At 35.2% G+C, this 18,884-nt stretch overlaps 1 protein-coding gene and 1 non-coding gene across 2 annotated transcripts in view; one reads left to right on the plus strand and one right to left on the minus strand.

The window, feature by feature from the left end:
- Cyp4c3 (Cytochrome P450 4c3) overlaps window positions 1–18,884 on the minus strand; it is a 348,264-nt gene that overhangs the window by 212,258 nt on the left and 117,122 nt on the right. The window lies entirely within an intron of this gene.
- On the plus strand, window positions 3,432–3,505 carry TRNAT-CGU (transfer RNA threonine (anticodon CGU)). The gene has a single exon. It is a non-coding gene; the product is annotated as a tRNA-Thr (tRNA).

Genomic DNA, 18,884 nt, shown 5'->3' on the forward strand with positions numbered 1-18,884 from the left:
GTCCAACTGAGTGCCATGTTGCAATAAGAATGGCGACGCATTCCAGTGGATATCCTACACAAACTATTGGAGAGCATGCCTGACAGGGTGGCTGCTGTTATAGCAACAAGAGGTGGTACCACGAGGTACTAAAGGGGCAAAAACAGTGCCCAATTATTTTTTGGTAGATAGTGTATGTAGGCCTAGACTACATCTATTACACTGTACAACATGAAATTTGTCCTTTTTAATAAAAATATGTGTATTCGATGTATCTTGTGGTCGCAAAAACGAATCTGCAGTTACCTTTTGTCCATCACGTAGTTTCTCCAAAATAAAAAGTTATTTAATGTTAGTGAAATGTTGCATTACTTTCACCTTATGGGATGCAACATGTCGCTGAAAGTACACTTTGCTGATAGCCACCTGGACGTCTTTCAAAAAAAAAAAAAAAAAAAAAAAAAAAAAAAAAAAAAAAAAACTTGGTGCTGTAAGCGATGAATAAGGGAAGAATTTCATCAAGAAATATCTACCTTCGAAAAGCGCTTCAGTGGAAAGTGGAATGCAAGTATGCTGGCTCATAAATAAATTCAGGCCGAAGTACAAGAAGGCTTAGGAAAGAATTTTTCGTTGAGATTCCAATAGATAGAGTGAATCGGGGGAAGATGCTTATTTCTTTGTAGTTTCACATTCTTCCAAGAGAGAACGCCACGCGCATATCTTCATGATCACTGAGACAGTTGAATGTCTGTAGAGTGGAAGCTAACTCATTTTGCCACGTGTTCTTGTTGTGAGAAGAAGAAAAGTAAGAAAACAGCTCATTTTTTCTGCTATAAAATAATTGCAAAGGTACGTTAAAATTTTAATACATCCTTGAATTCGTAATAACTGTCAAACCTTTGTAATGGATATTGTAGTAAAGGTTCTAAAGTTTGTATTGTTAACAACCAACGACCTTGTCCCGCCATCTTAGGTTGCGTCACAGCACTAGGCATCTTACCCCGATACTTGGGGAAGATGGTTACTTTTTTTCGGGGTAAAATGACAACTTGTTGCAAGAGTTTTATTTTTTGTTTTATTGCAGGGAATGTGTAAACATTACGTAAGATCCTCTGATAGAAGTCAGTGACCTGAGAAGAGTCTTCAACTTGCGATGGAACATGTTATAACAGAGGGTACGAACTGTTTTAGAGCATCGCAAGCATACGGGATTCCTTACTGTACCCTTAAACGCCGCCTATAAAATGTACTGGATTGAATTCATTGTGTGCAAGAAGTGATTTCACGAGTCTTGCACACGGCAATAAATATGTGCAATCACTGTGTTGCTAAGTAGTGATAAACGAGTGAAAAAGTGTCCATAAGCTTTAGATTAAGTCTATTTTGTTATATAGCCTACATGTATCAAACCAAGTTCAGGTAAAATACATACGTATATCAGTAAATGTGTTAATTGCATTTGACATCTTATCCGGCTATCGGGGAAAGATGCCTACAGTGCAGGCAAGAAGAAAACCTGTATCTATGAACAAGGTAATCAATGTTTTCTGTTTTGTACCAAAATTATATAGTTTCAAAATACGTTCCAGACTTTGATATTTCTATACAAAATTCAAAACTAAATGAAGAGTATCTTAAATTTCAATCAAAGAAACAATCCGGCATCTTCTCCCGATTCACTCTAAAAGGAGCCGTAAGTATTCCGCCAAGCGAAAACGCTCCTTTGTTTTAACTCACTGTACTTGGAAAACCAGTAAAAATTTTGAGTAGCGACCACTTTTAAAAGTAATTTCCATTCTTTGTAAAGAAGTCCCTTGCGTTGACTCCCCACCTACCGTGAAAAATAAAAAAGTTTGCCTCTTACCAACTTTTGAAGGTGTATTGTCTATTCTCAACAGATCACATCGAAGTCAATATTTTTTCTCACTTTTAAAAAATGATTACCATTTCGAATTTTCTTCTATGCTTCCCTTAGACATTGAAAAAAAAAATTGCAGCGCGATTGACTATCATAGGAGTTACGACATGATAAATGTTTAACGGATCGGGAAATACCGTATAATAGTGCCGTACGTTAAAAGAACACGTGTACCGATTCCTTACGATTCTTTCCGAAATTTTGCGAACGTTAACATACATCACCAAATACGTCACTACTGACGTCAACATAGCGTTAACCGTTTAGCAGGCCAGGAGGGTACGAAAATTCTCTGTTCTTACGAGAGGAGCGGTAAAGTTCAATAAACACGATAATTACATTTCTGACGAATCCTCGGCCTCATGTCGCCAAATACCATCTCACTATCACCAATTCTATAGACGCTAAATAACTTAGTAGTTGATACAGCGTCTTAAATAACGAATTGAGAGTTATAGTTTTCGGGTCCCTTCTTCACAACAAGAAAGGTGCTTCTTTACCATTTGATTTACGTAGTGCTTTTCCAAACTCAATTAACCACTCATTCACTCCATCAGAAATGCTCCCACTGTTTGCGTTGTTCCATACATTACGGAGGGGAGTCTGTGGGAATTTTCTCAAGATTTATTTACGATTAATCTGCATACATATTTGAAACATCCACATTCTTTGTTTATTCACACACTTCTACTTGAAGTACAGCTGTTCGCGTCAGGTCGTTCCTCCTGCTGCCGCTAGAGTGGTCTGGTGTTTGCGTCGTCACGTCCTGCATCTCATCACGGCGCAGCGTTTACCAACGCGCTTCATCTTGGTGCAAAAAGTAACAGAAATCAATTAAGAGGCACGGACATTATTCAAATTATTTGGATTCCTGGAATCGTTTATATCTGCCTGCTACGGGCGTGTGTGGGAATGATCACCGACCTCCACCAGAACAGAGGAGCTCGCGAGGATTCGTTGTTACTCAACAGTTCACGTATATCTACGAACATGCACTAGAACAAAATGGAAGTCACGCTAGCGTGTAACATCGTCACATGTCAATAGTTCAGTACCTATGAAAAACCTATAAGTAAATTGAGGACATGACTAAAAAAAAAAAAAAGGATAATTTTTACAAATGGTAGTATTCAGTAAATAGCATTTTAATTAGGGGAGAGTTGGGTAGTATCGGACATCGGGTAATATAGGACATTGCGTTTCTTTCATTTACCACCAGATGGTAGTACCCGAATGACATAGTTACGTTTCTGTATGCGATATCACAATATTATTGTCAATATTACAGATATTATTCTGTAGAAGAAATTAATAAAACCTTTAATATTCTCATAGCTAGCAGTGCATATTTCCGTAAAGATTACTGTGCACTTAACTGCGGAATACCGGCCAAACAGTCACTCAGTTGAGTGCACCCCGTGTATAATGGCAATTGACTTGGACATAAAAACGTCAACGTATATGTCTAACTTGAGGTCCGGCCACAAAGGGAAACACTGAAGGAGAAAGGTTCGGTCCGGTGCTGTGGATTGAATTCGGCGTAGCTCAGTGGTCAGAGCGCTTGGTACGTATAACCAAGAGACCCGGGTTCGATCCTCGGCGCTGGAGCGAATTTTTCTCCTCAAATATTATTTACTTACTTGCTGGCTTTTAAGGAACCCGGAGGTTCATTGCCGCCCTCACATAAGCCCGCCATTGGTCCCTATCCTGAGCAAGATTAATCCATTCTCTATCATCATATCCCACCACCCTCAAATCCATTTTAATATCATCTTCCCATCTACGTCTCGGCCTCCCTAAAGGTCTTTTTCCCTCCGGCCTCCCATCTAACACTCTATATGCATTTCTGGATTCGCCCATACGTGCTACATGCCCTGCCCATCTCAAACGGTTGGATTTTATGTTCCTAATTAAGTCAGGTGAAGAATACAATGCGTGCAGTTCTGTGTTGTGTAACTTTCTCCATTCTCCTGTAATTTCATCCCTCTTAGTTCCAAATATTTTCCTAAGCACCTTATTCTCAAATACCCTTAACTTAGATTCCTCTCTCAAAGTGAGAGTCCAAGTTTCATAACCATAAAGAACAACCGGTAATATAACTGTTTTATAAATTCTAACTTTCAGATTTTTTGACAGCATACTAGATATGACAAAAGCTTCTCAACCGAATAATAACAGGCATTTCCCATATTTATTCTGTGTTTAATTTCCTCCCGAGTATCATTTATATTTGTTACTGTTGCTCCAAGATATATGAACTTCTCCACCTCTTCAAAAGATAAATTTCCAATTTTTATATTTCCATTTCGTACAATATTGTTAAATTCTTTGTAAGTTCATGCATATGTATATACATTTTTTGCTGATTGAGTGGAAGAGAAGGCCTTACGGCCTTAACTCTGCCAGCTAAAATAAATTATTATTATTATTATTATTATTATTATTATTATTATTATTATTATATTCCCGTCACGAGACATAACCATATACTTTGTCTTTTCGGGATTTTCTTCCAAACCTATCTCTTTACTTGCTTCCAGTAAAATTCCCGTGTTTTCCCTAATCGTTTGTAGATTTTCTCCTAACATATTCACGTCATCCGCATAGACAAGCAGCTGATGTAACCCGTCAATTTCAAACCCTCTCTGTTATCCTGAACTTTCCTAATGGCATAATCTAGAGCAAAGTTAAAAATTACAGGTGATAGTGCATCTCCTTGCTTTAGCCCACAGTGAATTGGAAACGCGTCTGACAGAAACTGACCTAGCCTATACGAACTCTGCTGTACGTTGCACTGAGACACATTTTAATTAATCGAACTAGTTTCTTGGGAATACCAAATTCAATAAAAATATCATATAAAACTTCTCTCTTAACCGAGTCATATACCTTTTTGAAATCTATGAATAACTGATGCACTGTACCCTTATACTCCCATTTTTTCTCCATTATCTGTCGAGTACAAAATATCTGGTCAATAGTTGATCTATTACGCCTAAAACCATACGTATTTAAGAACATTAATTGGCATGACTATTATCCTCAATATCTATGAAATAGTCTAGTAGGTTCGTGTGTCTTCCGATTTCTCTCTCATTTCCGCGGACGTCCAGAGTTCCTTCACTAAGAAACGAGTTATTGACATTCCTGATTGGTTTCTAGTCACAGTTGGTGTATCACGAGTTGAACAGCGGCACTTTGAGTAGAAAAGAGCCAAGTAAAATGAGACGAGTATTGTGATGAAGAGCAAAGCTCGACTTTCTACTTCTCGGAAGGAAAATGCGGGATTCTTGGAACGGTGTTGCAGCAAGTGAGGCATTAAAACGAGCGTATTGATTGTTGTTTCATCCCGCCGCACAGCGCCGCCCCGGTGTGAACTCTCTCACCCCACGCCACAGCAAGTTGTTTTTAATGGATACACAAGTGGATTTTTACAATATTTTTCAATTTTCCATTTCTTTGTTGTCTTTCTTTTTAAATGGCTTAACATCCAATATGCTGTTTCACTCCTCGTACATCGGAGTAGTTTTCAAGTAGGCCTACCCTTCTATTAATTCTCTCAGGAAGAGGGTGACAGAATGCTTTCTCTTTTTTAAATTCAATGCTGTCCCTTCCTGTTATCTGACGTGTGCAACGCCCGGAATATTTCTGGAGTTGCTACAAGCACAATAGAAAGCGTGCTTCTTGTCACGTAAGAAGAATTGTGACTTAAATTTTTTACTTCAATGAAAAGAACTTTTGATTCCAAGTTAAGGTAGTGATTAGGGGTCAAAAATCCGATTTTTTATTTTGTGTTTTAAAAAAGTACAAAACTTGCTCTTTAAAACAATATAAATATTGTGGGGGTATTTCTGCAGATAAGCCCTTTAAAGGGCATCTTTAAATTTGGCGGTGCATTTAATTCATACATCCTTCTTTTTTAAATGTTGTTTTCCATAAGTTGACATTTTTCATACTTAAGTGCATTTTTCTCTGAAACTACCGAATAAATTTATATGAAATTTTTACGGTGATTTCTGCAGCCTGTGTACTACATAGTAGACCTATGGATATAAGAATATCATACACGTAACACGAGGAAAAAAATATATGCATTGAAAAAATTGCAAAAAAATGTTAAAGAAAGTTCAATATTTTTTTTCTATTTCAATAGGGGTGAAATATTTAACTAAATTTTGCTTTAGAATATACGATATACATTACTAGATAAGTTAAAAAAATACAAGGCATATGAGTGAAGATTGTAGCAAGTAATGTGCACCTAAGTTTCAGCTACATTTAGCAAAGTGGGGAAAACAGGTTATCAGTTAGGGCCTCTCTTTTAAATTTAGATACGAAACTAATTAGTTGTATTTTATACCATTGAATTCAGAATGAGTGATTCTATAACCATGGCAATTTTTATTCCAATCTGAGCGCTAAAGGCCTAGAAATATTGAACTAAATTATTGTACTGAAATTTTTTAATCGCACAGGCATTACTACCCAGTCCTATTAAATGCGTCAAATAATTGTATCAAATAAACTTAATTTTATCTTGTGTATGTTTTAATTGTCCCTTAGCTTGAATTACCTTCGCATTAGGTTTTATCAGCTATATAGATGAGGTGTAGATTGGATTTTCTCCTTTGATGTTGAAGACTGACTCTCTCTTTACTTTCACGTGATCAAAATTTGGGTAAGATAAGATTCCTACAAACAGCTAAATTTCTTGCATATAGATCTAGAGAGGAACAGAGACTAAGGGTGTTTGAGAATAAGGTTCTTAGGAAAATATTTGGGGCTAAGAGGGATGAAGTTACAGGAGAATGGAGAAAGTTACACAACGCAGAGCTGCACGCATTGTATTTTTCACCTGACATAATTAGGAACATTAAATCCAGACGTTTGAGATGGGCAGGGCATGTAACACGTATGGGCGAATCCAGAAATGCATATAGAGTGTTAGTTGGGAGGCCGGAGGGAAAAAGACTTTTGGGGAGGCCGAGACGTAGATGGGAAGATAATATTAAAATGGATTTGAGGGAGGTGGGATATGATGATAGAGAATGGATTAATCTTGCCCAGGATAGGGACTAATGGCGGGCTTGTGTGAGGGCGGCAATGAACCTCCGGGAGAGTCCAAGTTTCACAACCATAAAGAACAACCGGTAATATAACTGTTTTATAAATTCTAACTTCCAGATTTTTTGACAGCAGACTAGACGACAAAAGCTTCTCAACCGAATAATAACAGGCATTTCCCATATTTATTCTGCGTTCAATTTCCTCTCCAGTGTCATTTATATTTGTTATTGTTGCTTAAAGATATTTGAATTTTTCCACCTCTTCGAAAGATAAGTCTCCAATTTTTATGTTTCCATTTCGTACAATATTCTGGTCACGAGACATAATCATATACTTTGTCTTTTCGGGATTTACTTCCAAACCAATCGCTTTACTTGCTTTAAGTAAAATTTCCATGTTTTTCCTAATCGTTTGTGGATTTTCTCCTAACATATTCACGTCATCCGCATAGACAAGAAGCTGATGTAAGTTGTAACCCGTTCAGTTCCAAACCCTGTCTGTTATCCTGAATATTGTAGTTGTAATCCCCTGGTAGAGGGGAAGAGAAGGCCTGATAGCCTTATCTCTACCAGGTTAAATAAATAAATAAATAAATAAATAAATAAATAAATAAATAAATAAATAAATAAATAAATAAATAATAAATAAGTAAGTAAGTAAATAAGTAAGTAAATAAGTAAGTAAGTAAATAAATAAATAAGTAAATAACTAAATAAATAAATAACTAAATAAATAAATACATACAAACATAAATAAATACATTCATAAATAAACAAATACATGCATAAATAAATAAATACATGCATAAATAAATAAATGCATAAATAAATAAATACATACATAAATAAATAAATAAATACATACATAAATAATTAAATAAATACATAAATAAATGCATAAATAAATAAATACAGACATAAATAAATAAATACATAAATAATTAAATAAATACATACATAAATAAATAAATACATAAATAAATAAATACATAAATAAATACATAAATAAATAAATACATACATAAATAAATACAGAAATAAATACATAAATAAATAAATACATACATAAATAAATACATAAATAAATACATACATAAATAAATAAATACATACATAAATAAATAAATAAATACATAAATAAATTAATACATAAATAAATTAATACATAAATACATAAATAAATACATAAATAAATACATAAATAAATATATAAATAAATAAATACATAAATAGATATATAAATAAATAAATACATAAATAAATAAATACATAAATAAATAAATACATAAATAAATAAATACATAAATAAATAAATACGTAAATAAATAAATAAATACATAAATAAATAAATAAATAAATAAATAAATAAATAAAAAACAGTAAAAGCAGTAGCCTATAATGTAGAACAAGCACTTATTGTTGAGTTGAAGCAAAGTGGCTTATAAAAACAATTTTCTGACAGCTATTCGAACTAAGAAGCTTACTAATACTAATAATAATAACCTAATAATAATAATAATAATAATAATAATAATAATAATAATAATAATAATAATAATAATAATAATAATAATTGTAATAATAATAATAATAATAATAATAATAATAATAATAATCCGCAACGCGACAAGCCATCAAGGGTTAAGGTATACCATCGGATTGCTGGCCTCATGTCCATATGCTTCAGGAGAGTTAACGATCATCCAATCAGTACCAGATTAACGTGTGGTCAAGAAGATTATCCCGAAATAGTTATGATTTACTCTATAGTCTCTAATTTGTGAATAATCAAAGACTCGTTTATCCGAAAGCAGTTCAAAGTCATCCAGTTCTGTTTGGATATGCTGTTCAGTGTATTTCATATTCAAACGTAGATGATTGACGTGCACAGGCCTAACCAGTAAGAATGAAAATATGATGTGGACCGTCCACAGTGTGAGAGTCGTGTGACCAGTGTTTGCTTAATAACGAAAGAGTTGTCTGGTGTACCCGTGGGAAGGAAATGCGAAGTGACGCGTTCAATATGTCAGTTGTGAAAACAGTTAAGACAACATCTGCTACAAAAGAATTTTTAATAGTCCTTACACTACATACTACTTAAAATCTTGAATTAAATTTCTAGTCCATTTCAACAAGGGCACAGTCGAACAAACAGCTTCGTGTTTTTAAAATAAACGCATAGATCTGTTGCTCTTCGAAGGATTTCGTCCACTGTCGGGACATATCCTCAGCTGTGAGAAGAATTTCTGTGCCCTAAAATAAATGAACACATAGTAGAATCCTAATAACATGAGTAGGGACCGGATTTTTACGTAATATCAAGGTGTGAAATATATACATATTTATGTAAGAAAAATAAGCTGAATATGTAAGTTACCAAAATATGTAAAATCATGAAAATATTTAATATCAATATCTGGCAGATATAGGATAGGTAAGACTCTCCAGTTGTGATTTCATAGAGCACCCGACTTTTTTACTGCACACTTGATACATTACTATTTTTCAATCTGAAGTGAAAGCTTCGTTCATCGCAATCCATGATTTTATTTTTGTCATTAGAGTTGAAGATACAGGTGCCAATTTAGTTAGTTAAAAGCAGCAGATAAACTCACTTGCACTTTATATTGTAAGTACTAAAACTAGAGAACTGAGTGAAATCAATGACATAACAGTACTGCAAGCACTGTTTCGCTGTACTGGATTAGGAGAAAATAAGAGGAGATGTGGGACATATGCACTTTAGCTGCTCCCTGTAAGAAACAAAGTGCCTACTGAAACCTCAAACTATAGGAATTTACAAACTGTTGTTTGAAAAGTGACATTCCTGCCTGTTTCATTCAGAACGGCAGATGAGTTTGGAGTAGAAGACGATAATCAAATGACAGACGACAATAAGATATATGGTTCATTTGCGGAGACTAAGAGGAAGGCAGAAAACAGGAAAGATTGGAGAATGCTGGGTTTGCAGTGAAAGGCCTGCCCTTGGGCAGAACATTATATATGTATAATTTAGATATTGTTACAAACTTAAGATGTTTCGACATAGGTAATTTTGGTCCAATATCATAATTATAATTAATCTAGTTTTCATTTATGGTTAGACTATACCCATTTTCCTTTGCACTGTATTCACACTACAGGCAGAGAAAAAAAAGTAAACCTTTGTATATGATTTTTGGGCATCCTTACGGGATGTGCTCTTGAAATATTGAGTAAAAATCCTGACAAGATTGGGACAGTATGACAGGTAGTAGATGACGATGAAGATTATCGGAACGCAACTTTTACGTGAATACGTACACTGACTTTCGATAGTGATCGATAATTTGGTGTAAGTGTGGGTTCTTTAGTTATTACTTCTACGAATAGATGGTGAAGATAATAGTGTTGCAAATCGTACATAAATATACCCGTATTACAGATTTCAATATTTCATCCCCGTCTACAGATTGTAAGCTGAGAAACCGCTGATATTGTCAATTATGAGAATAATTTATGTTTAATCTACATCATAATTTCCTCGACGCATTTTTAACCGCTCCAATGATGGTGCAACCTATTGCGAACTAGCGGAACTATTTCAAAGATGTCAATTTTTTTTATAAGTATTTTTGATTCTGACTTATCTCATGGGTAGAAAGCTCGCTTACATGATCATAAAATCGTAGATCAGATATCTTTGAACGCCAGTGTACTACTTTATACTCTGTTGACAGTTATGTTCTTCCTTAATGCCCTCGAGATATGCAACTCAAACAGATATCCGTCCTAGTGTGCACTTATGCCATTGCTACACGCAGCTGCCCGTTGGCTGATTGTGATGCGACTTGATAACAGCCGGAGGAACCGGAGATCTCCTGTGTTTCTGCGGACGTCATTTTATAGTGTTGATAGTCAACAGCGAAGTTACATGTTCTGAGCTTAATTTATTGGTGCAATGTAAACTGCTGTTTACACAGAGACAAAGGTGAAAATAACAAAAAATATCACCCTGACATTCTTCCCCTATAATGCAGCAATTACGCAACGAATGTTTTATTGCGGGTAATATAGAAGCCAGTCTGCATGTTTGAACGCTTCCAAGTCTGTTTCCGAGTTCTCGGCGTTAAGTTAAACGGTCCCACAGACAATTCCTTTTGTTTTGAATTATACAAGTGATTTAAAGCAGCGGTGCCATAGTGCAGTTTGTACAGACGTCATGTGTCACTGCCAGAAGCGCAATTACTATAAAATGCGCCAGGCACCCAAACCCCGGCGCCCTGCAGCACAAAATTTACATTGCTTGTGCTCCAGGATTAATTACTTGCACGTCTGTGTTTAATGACCCGTTCGAAGTAAAGGGGCCGTTCAGAGACGGTGAAGGAGCAATGGTGAAACGAGAAAAAAAAGTAAGCCAAATCTCTCGAAGGAAACCTATCCTATGGGTATGTACAACCACAGTCTAGTACAGTGGTTGCCAAACACCACGAAATTGTGACGTAATAGAAATGCAACCCGCACACCACTATCGCAGGGAGAGGGGTGGAGTGGGTATCTCCTCAGGTAATGCAGCGAATAACAGCGCAGAGATGGACTGTGACCAAAAAACGAAAGCAATATAATATTCTTCTACTTATTAACTATACACACTTTTTCGTGTTAATTTTTTATCCTCCTATTAATTATTTTTGTATTATTAATAAAATAAAATAAATTTATTTTGTTATTTACCATAAAAGAATGTGTACTTTACATAAGGAGATATTTGAAATTAGAAAAACGTACCAGGCTGGTCATGAAGTTGTAAATTACACTACAAACTTAAAAAGAAAGTCGAAGTATTTTACTCCGATTAAGACATAGAAACCAATACTTTTTATTGTTTATTTATTAGGCTAATGAAATATTCAAATTACACTACATACGTCGAAAAAACGTGGAAGTATTTTACACCGATTAAGACATAGAAACCAATACATTTTATTGTTTATTTATTAATGAAATATTCAAATTACACTACATACGTCGAATAAAACGTCGAAGTATTTTACCCCGATTAAGACATAGAAGCCGATACCTTTTATTGTTCGTTTATTAATGAAATATTGAAGTTACAGGTAAAGGCGTGGTAGTCTTCATAACAAGAAGAATAATGACAACGTATATTGTTTTTTTATACTTCATTTAAAATTTTACAACAAATTAAGTATTTCATATTTTTGCCATCTGCACAAAAGAAATACTTTTCCTGCCATGCTCCTTAAAATTAAGTTTTTACTTATTATCTGTTTTGGAAAAGACAACGAAACATATTATCCTACATAATTGTAACATTACATGCGTACGTCCGCTGCTGATAAATGTCTTTACTTATATCGAAGTGATGACTGTAAACGGAGGGTGGGGGTATGATGTCATGGTTACGCTTCAGTGGAGGCAGGGGCATGTGTCGCAACACAGCTTTTGGCGATCACTGGTCTAGTATATACAGTCACGAAGCTCAATACGTAGTAAACATGCATCCATAGATAGTTGCTAACCACTAGGATCCTTAATATCGCCTCATTACAGACAATGCAAAATAATACCGGCATAGTCTATTGTTCCTAGCACCCTCACAACTCAAGCTTCGTGACTGTATATACTAGAATGTGGTACAACCGTTAAAGTAACGTAAACCTCCTGTAATGTTTCCGAGCGCCACTCCCACCCCTCTGCTTTTGCAGACTCTCTTTGTCTCTTTCTTCACGTTCTCTTTTTCTTCTTTTCCTCCTCTTAATTATCATCTCTTTTCCTATCAATTTTACTCTTATTTCTCTTCCATTTCCTTTTCATTCTCTTCTTATTCCTCTTTCCCTCGTTTTTTTTCGTACTATCTTCATTCTTCTCCTACTTCTTCATGTCATCTTCCTCTTTCTATTCTTAATTCTCTTCATTCTTCCCTTTTTTGAGTCCTTTCACTTCGCTTCTTCATACTTCTCTTTACTTTACTGTTCATCATCTTCATCCTTCTCCTATTTCATCCTACCCTTCTTGATATTAGTCTTATTCCTTCTGATTCTCTTCATTCTTTTCCTCTTTCAATCAGGCCTCTTCCTTGTCTTCATTTTCATCCTTTTTATTTTGCTCTTCTCCACTATACAGAGTGTTAAAAAAAGTATCCAATATTTTAGAAGGTGATAGTATGCATCAAAACAAGAAAAAAAGTCGAATAAACATGGATCCTACAACACATACTTTCTGAGATCTGAACACTTGTTCATAGGAGGTGCTTAACGTGACGTCCATTTATGGCCATGCATTTTTCTGTCCTACAATACGGCAGGATACTAGATAATCATACAGTAGTTGATACCCCTGGCATGTAATACTGATACGTCGCAAGGAATACTGAAAAGAATGGATATGAGGGGGGGGGGGTTCAGTAGAGATGGTGTTGTGAATTTTCGTAATCAGCATGTGTGGACTGATGAAAATTCCCATGCACTTGAAGAAACAAGGCATCAGCACCGATTCTCAATGAACGTATGGGCAGGCGTTCTTGGTGCTAGATTAAGGGCCATACCACAGAGATTAACTGGGGCTCGTTCTCAGGACTTTCTTATTAATGTATTGCCTACCTTGCTGGAGTATGTGCCATGTCAGCAAAGACTACAGATGTGGTTCATGCATGATGACACACCAGCACATTTTTTCCTCAATGAGCGTGAATACCTGACGCTGACATTTCAGAACCGTTGGATTGATCGTGGAGGCCCCACACCTTGGCCTGCTCGTTCCTCAAATCTAAATCCCCTAGACTTTTGGTTATCAAGAACAACCAGGTCAAAGAGTGCGTGATTCCTTACGCCGAAGGGCAGAGGAATGTTTTGCCATGAATGGACGTCACATTGAGCACCTCCTATGAACAAGTGTTCAGATCTCAAAAAGTATGTGTTGTAGAACCCTTGTTTATTAGACATTTTTTTCTTGTTCTGACGCATACTAGCACCTCCTAAAATAATGGATATTTTTTTAACACCTTCTCCTCTTCATCTTTCTCTACCTGATTCTCCTTATTCGTTCCCACTTTCTTCAAGTGCACTTCAGTATTTTTTTATTTTACTATTCACCATTCTATTCATTCTACTCCCATTTCTTTTTATCTTCTTCTTATTCCTCGTCTTCATTTATCCCATCTTTCATTCTTTTCTTTCCATTACACCTCTCCATCCTCTTCATTCTTCTCCTTTTCTTTCGTAGCGTCTTCATTATCTTCATTCGTTCCCTCTTTCTTCGAGTCCTCATGCTCTTTCTCTTCATTTTTCTCTTTCTTTTCCATTGCCTTTCACTAGCACTGATAAAAGTATCGTTTTACTGATCTAACACTAGTCGGGACACATTCTACTTACTCTCGGGAGACGCTGGATGTCCGCCCAAACACATCGTATTGTCAACGCAAAATATCTAAGCCCTAAGGAAGATTGGAAACCACAGCCGTGGGTAGAGATGGGAACGATATATCGGTTTTTACGAAATACCGATATTTTCGTTTCGATATAGCGATATATCGATATCGAAATTTTGATTCAATATATAGATTTTTCTCATAAATTTGTCGATTTTTTTGTGGAATTTTTATCATTATCAACAACAACAAAATCCACACTAGACAAATCCGATAATTCCCGAGAGATGGCGCTACTGAAGGTGGACAGTTACATAATTATTGTGCACGCTCCCTCAATATCTTATTCTAATTGGCTGGACTGGAATTCGAATTCAAGCTGTTTAATATGCAACACCAAATTCAAAATGCAGCGTGTGCGAACGTGAGACAGACAGAAGGTTTATCTACTACTGTTTTAATATTGTTATTAATGTTCTCCAAGGCAGGAGCAACTCCCATCCTGAAAGGAAACTGTCTGACCTCAAAACGGGTATCAACATTTTTATTTCTATATACTGAAATGAAAAGAGAAACAAGGATTTAATACCGATGTAACATTTGGTTACGCCTATGATTTCTATGCTCAACCTAGTACTGACATTGTGTTTTCTTATTATATCTTTTAGTGCATAAAAAATTCTATTCCTATCATCATCACTATTGTTGTTTGGAATGTTGGAGTGTAACAAAAACTTGCAATGGGAACTTACTATAGAAGGATTGTATCAAATCCACTGCAAAGTTTGTTAAAACTTGTAACATTCTAAATACGGTTTACTTACATTTAAAAATAATTACAAGTTCTGTTTACTTCCATTTAAAACGATTACATTGTTAGGTAGAAAAGAACATTATATCTGTGACCTGGATTGAATCCTATATAACATTAGAATAATAATTGAATCGTGTTCCAGTATCAAATACTCAACCGTGTAGAACTCACTTAACTCTTTCCCACTATATCATTTAAGTTCCCTTGCCTCCGCCATAATTTTTATTTAGGTTAGGACCTAGCCTACATCATATAGTATTGAAAATATATTGTTTATTGTTACAATTTTAACTTACATTTATGCTTTTGACTGTTGTGATGTTAATATCAGTGGTAAAAAGGAATATTAAAATATAAGCAATTTTATTGTAATACAGTAAATGTACGCCTGAAAGCTTACGGAATAGCGATATATCGATAATGGTTCGATATATTTTCTGCGATATATATTGTTTATCGAAATTAGGTTTGCAATATATTGCAATATCAATATATCGGCATTTAATTTATTTCCTTCATCACTAGCCGTGGGAACTGTACATCACATCTAGCATTCTACAAGACGTGGAATAATGACTAGTAAAAATGTTACTGATTGCACTACAATTAAGAAACCGAAATTAAACTGTTTTACAAATATCGCTGATACGGAGCTGTGCTCGGGCATGAGTTTAATTCCCGCTGATTATCTAGTTGGGATTTAACCGCCCCCCCCCCGTGGTTTTCTTCGCCCGTAAAGCGAATGTCAGACAACCACATGGATAATCCTCAGCTTTATCTCGCTATCACCAATTCCATCGACTCTAAAGTAGCTAGTAGTTGATGCAACGTTGTTAAATAATCTTCTAGAAGTTTCCAAATACGAATGCATACTCCGAGCTACAAAGCTGTATTACATGTTTTGACTATCCGTCTTTGAAAAAGTAGCAGACTATGGTGAAATACTTTGAAATAATATTTACTCTAGAATTTACAAGGTTACGACCTATGGATCTTTTTAAATTACAATGCAGTAACGTTATCTTGTGTTGATTTACTACAAGTACAGCAGTAAATTAATTCAGAATAGTCCAAAATAATTGTAATTAACACACTTCAGAGATGAACATGGGAGGGAGAATTGTTCTAAAAATAAGCTACAAGACTAGGAGGTCTGTGGATATAGATGGAAGGATTGGATCGGTGTCGGTTAGAGTTCCCGGGTAGCTCAGTTGGTAGAGCGTTGGTACGTTTAACAAAGGTCCCGGTTCGATACCCGGTCCCGGAACAATTTTTCCCTCGAAATTATTCAAATCAACTTCACAGGGAGTTATTTGAGGTCTGTGGATATAGAGGGAAGAATTGGATCGGTGTCGGTTAGAGTTCCCGGGTAGCTCAGTTGGTAGAGCGTTGGTCCGTTTAACCAAAGGTCCCGGTTCGATACCCGGTCCCGGAACAATTTTTTCCCTCGAAATTATTCAAATCAACTTCACAGGGAGTTATTTGAGGTCTGTGGATATAGAAGGAAGAATTGGTTAGGTGTCGGTTAGAGTTCCCGGGTAGCTCAGTTGGTAGAGCGTTGGTACGTTTAACCAAAGGTCCCGGTTCGATACCCGGCCCCGGAACAATTTTTCCCTCGAAATTATTCAAATCAACTTCACAGGGAGTTATTTGAGGTCTGTGGATATAGAGGGAAGAATTGGATCGGTGTCGGTTAGAGTTCCCGGGTAGCTCAGTTGGTAGAGCGTTGGTACGTTTAACCAAAGGTCCCGGGTTCGATACCCGGCCCCGGAACAATTTTTCCCTCAACATTATTTAAGCTACAAGACTACTTTTCAAAACTTACTGCTGGTACGTTTACTTGGATAAGTATAATACGCAGGTATGTGGAATGGGGTACATTTCAGTTCACATTATTCAAGTACAGTGAAACTTGTGTAATTCGAACGTTTTTAATTCGAATTATTCTTTATTTCGAAGTTTTCCTTTGTCCCCTTGAATTTCCTATGGAAACAGTGCATAAATATCGTCTTTTATTCGAACATAATTTTGTTTAATTCGAAGAAAAAAAATCCAGAATGGACATGAGTTTTACAGTGAAATGTGGCAAAGGCGGAACGAGCCAGTACTGTAACAAATTGATCTGACCATAGGGGTTGGAGGCTGGAACCGGGAATGCATTGTATCTCCTTTTCGGAGAAAGTGGTCCCAGTGCGGGTTGACAACCCTTGGAGTGTCATTCACCTCGAAAGTACAGTTACCGTACTCAGTTAAAACAGTCACTGTGCATTGCTTTTCACAAACTCCGAAACCCCGATCTTTCACTTCCGAGAGCTAAGAAGATTCATTGAGGGACACCAAAATGTGCATGGTTCTCTGTTTGATGCATTAAATAAAGTGGAGGACTTTACAGTAACCCAGCAAATCAATAAAAAGAAACAGACTAAAATCACATCCTACTTAACAAAGGCCTAGTAAGGTATGTTTTTTTAACTACTGTATGTGTTGTGCATAAATATTTACTAATTACTGTACCGTACTGTATTTATGTAATAGGCCTATCATTATACAGCACTATATTTTCTTGTATTATAATACCCTGTTGTCTTGAAATGTTATAGTAATACATAGTACATACAGTACACCTGTAGTTTGCCTTCTGCAGTACCATTTTTTAATTCGAATTTTTCCATAATTCGAATTTTTTCTTATGCCCTTCAGATTCGAATTACACAAGTTTCACTGTACTACAAATAAAGGTACTATTGTTTTTACATACGTAATTTTAAAGGTATTTAGGCCTATAAATGAAGTCACCTACTATGTGCTGAAATGCAACTTTTCGTTCTTCAATGGAATTTTACAATGTTAAATTAGTTCGGATCCAATTTCTGCATACATATAAATGATTCAACTAAAATTCTTTCAATGATTTATTATCATAATACACTGCTCTCTTAAATTAATTGAGCATATTAGGAATTCAATCAATGGCTTTTCCAAAACACGCTATGAAATATTTTATACAAAAGAATATTTTTTCTCGAAAAAGAAGCAAAAACGAGTAAAATTGTATTAACATTTTTGTTTCAAATATCTCAAAGAATAACTCCCTGAAATTAATAACATTACTTCGATTCAACCTGTATATATTAACTGTATGTAGGCTGCATTATAAATAAATAGATAAATAGATAGGAGATAAGTAGATAGATAAGTTAAATTAAGTTTAAAATAAGTTTAAAATAAGTTTAAAATAAGTGTAAAATAAAATAAAATTAAATTAAATTAAATTAAATTAAATAAATAAATAAATAAATAAATAAATAAATAAATAAATAAATAAATAAATAAATAAATAAATAAATAAATAAATAAATAAATAAATCTTCCTTTCCGAATCTGTCCCTTTTTCTGCTACTTTACGCTGGTTGTTGTAGTTTAGTCAACTGTTCGAAGACAGGTCTGAACCTCACGCTGGTAGCATAATTTAATAATATTTTACAGTCTAAGTGCAAAATAAGCCAGTCGTACATTGCCGATTAATTTTACAGCAAAGATTATTGTAATACATGCTTAAAATTTCATTAAGAGCAGTACGCGTGTTAGAGTAGTACCGGTATTTATATCAAATATTATTGTAATATAGGCTTATTTTTTTTGTCTCCTCAAATTTTGAGGTTGCCCGTAGACAAAGCATACCAGACAATAATAAATTTTTATAATACATTAAATACAATGCTCAGAATTAAATACAAC

Source organism: Periplaneta americana, chromosome 12 (genome assembly GCF_040183065.1).
Source record: "Periplaneta americana isolate PAMFEO1 chromosome 12, P.americana_PAMFEO1_priV1, whole genome shotgun sequence".
Classification (NCBI taxonomy): domain Eukaryota; kingdom Metazoa; phylum Arthropoda; class Insecta; order Blattodea; family Blattidae; genus Periplaneta; species Periplaneta americana.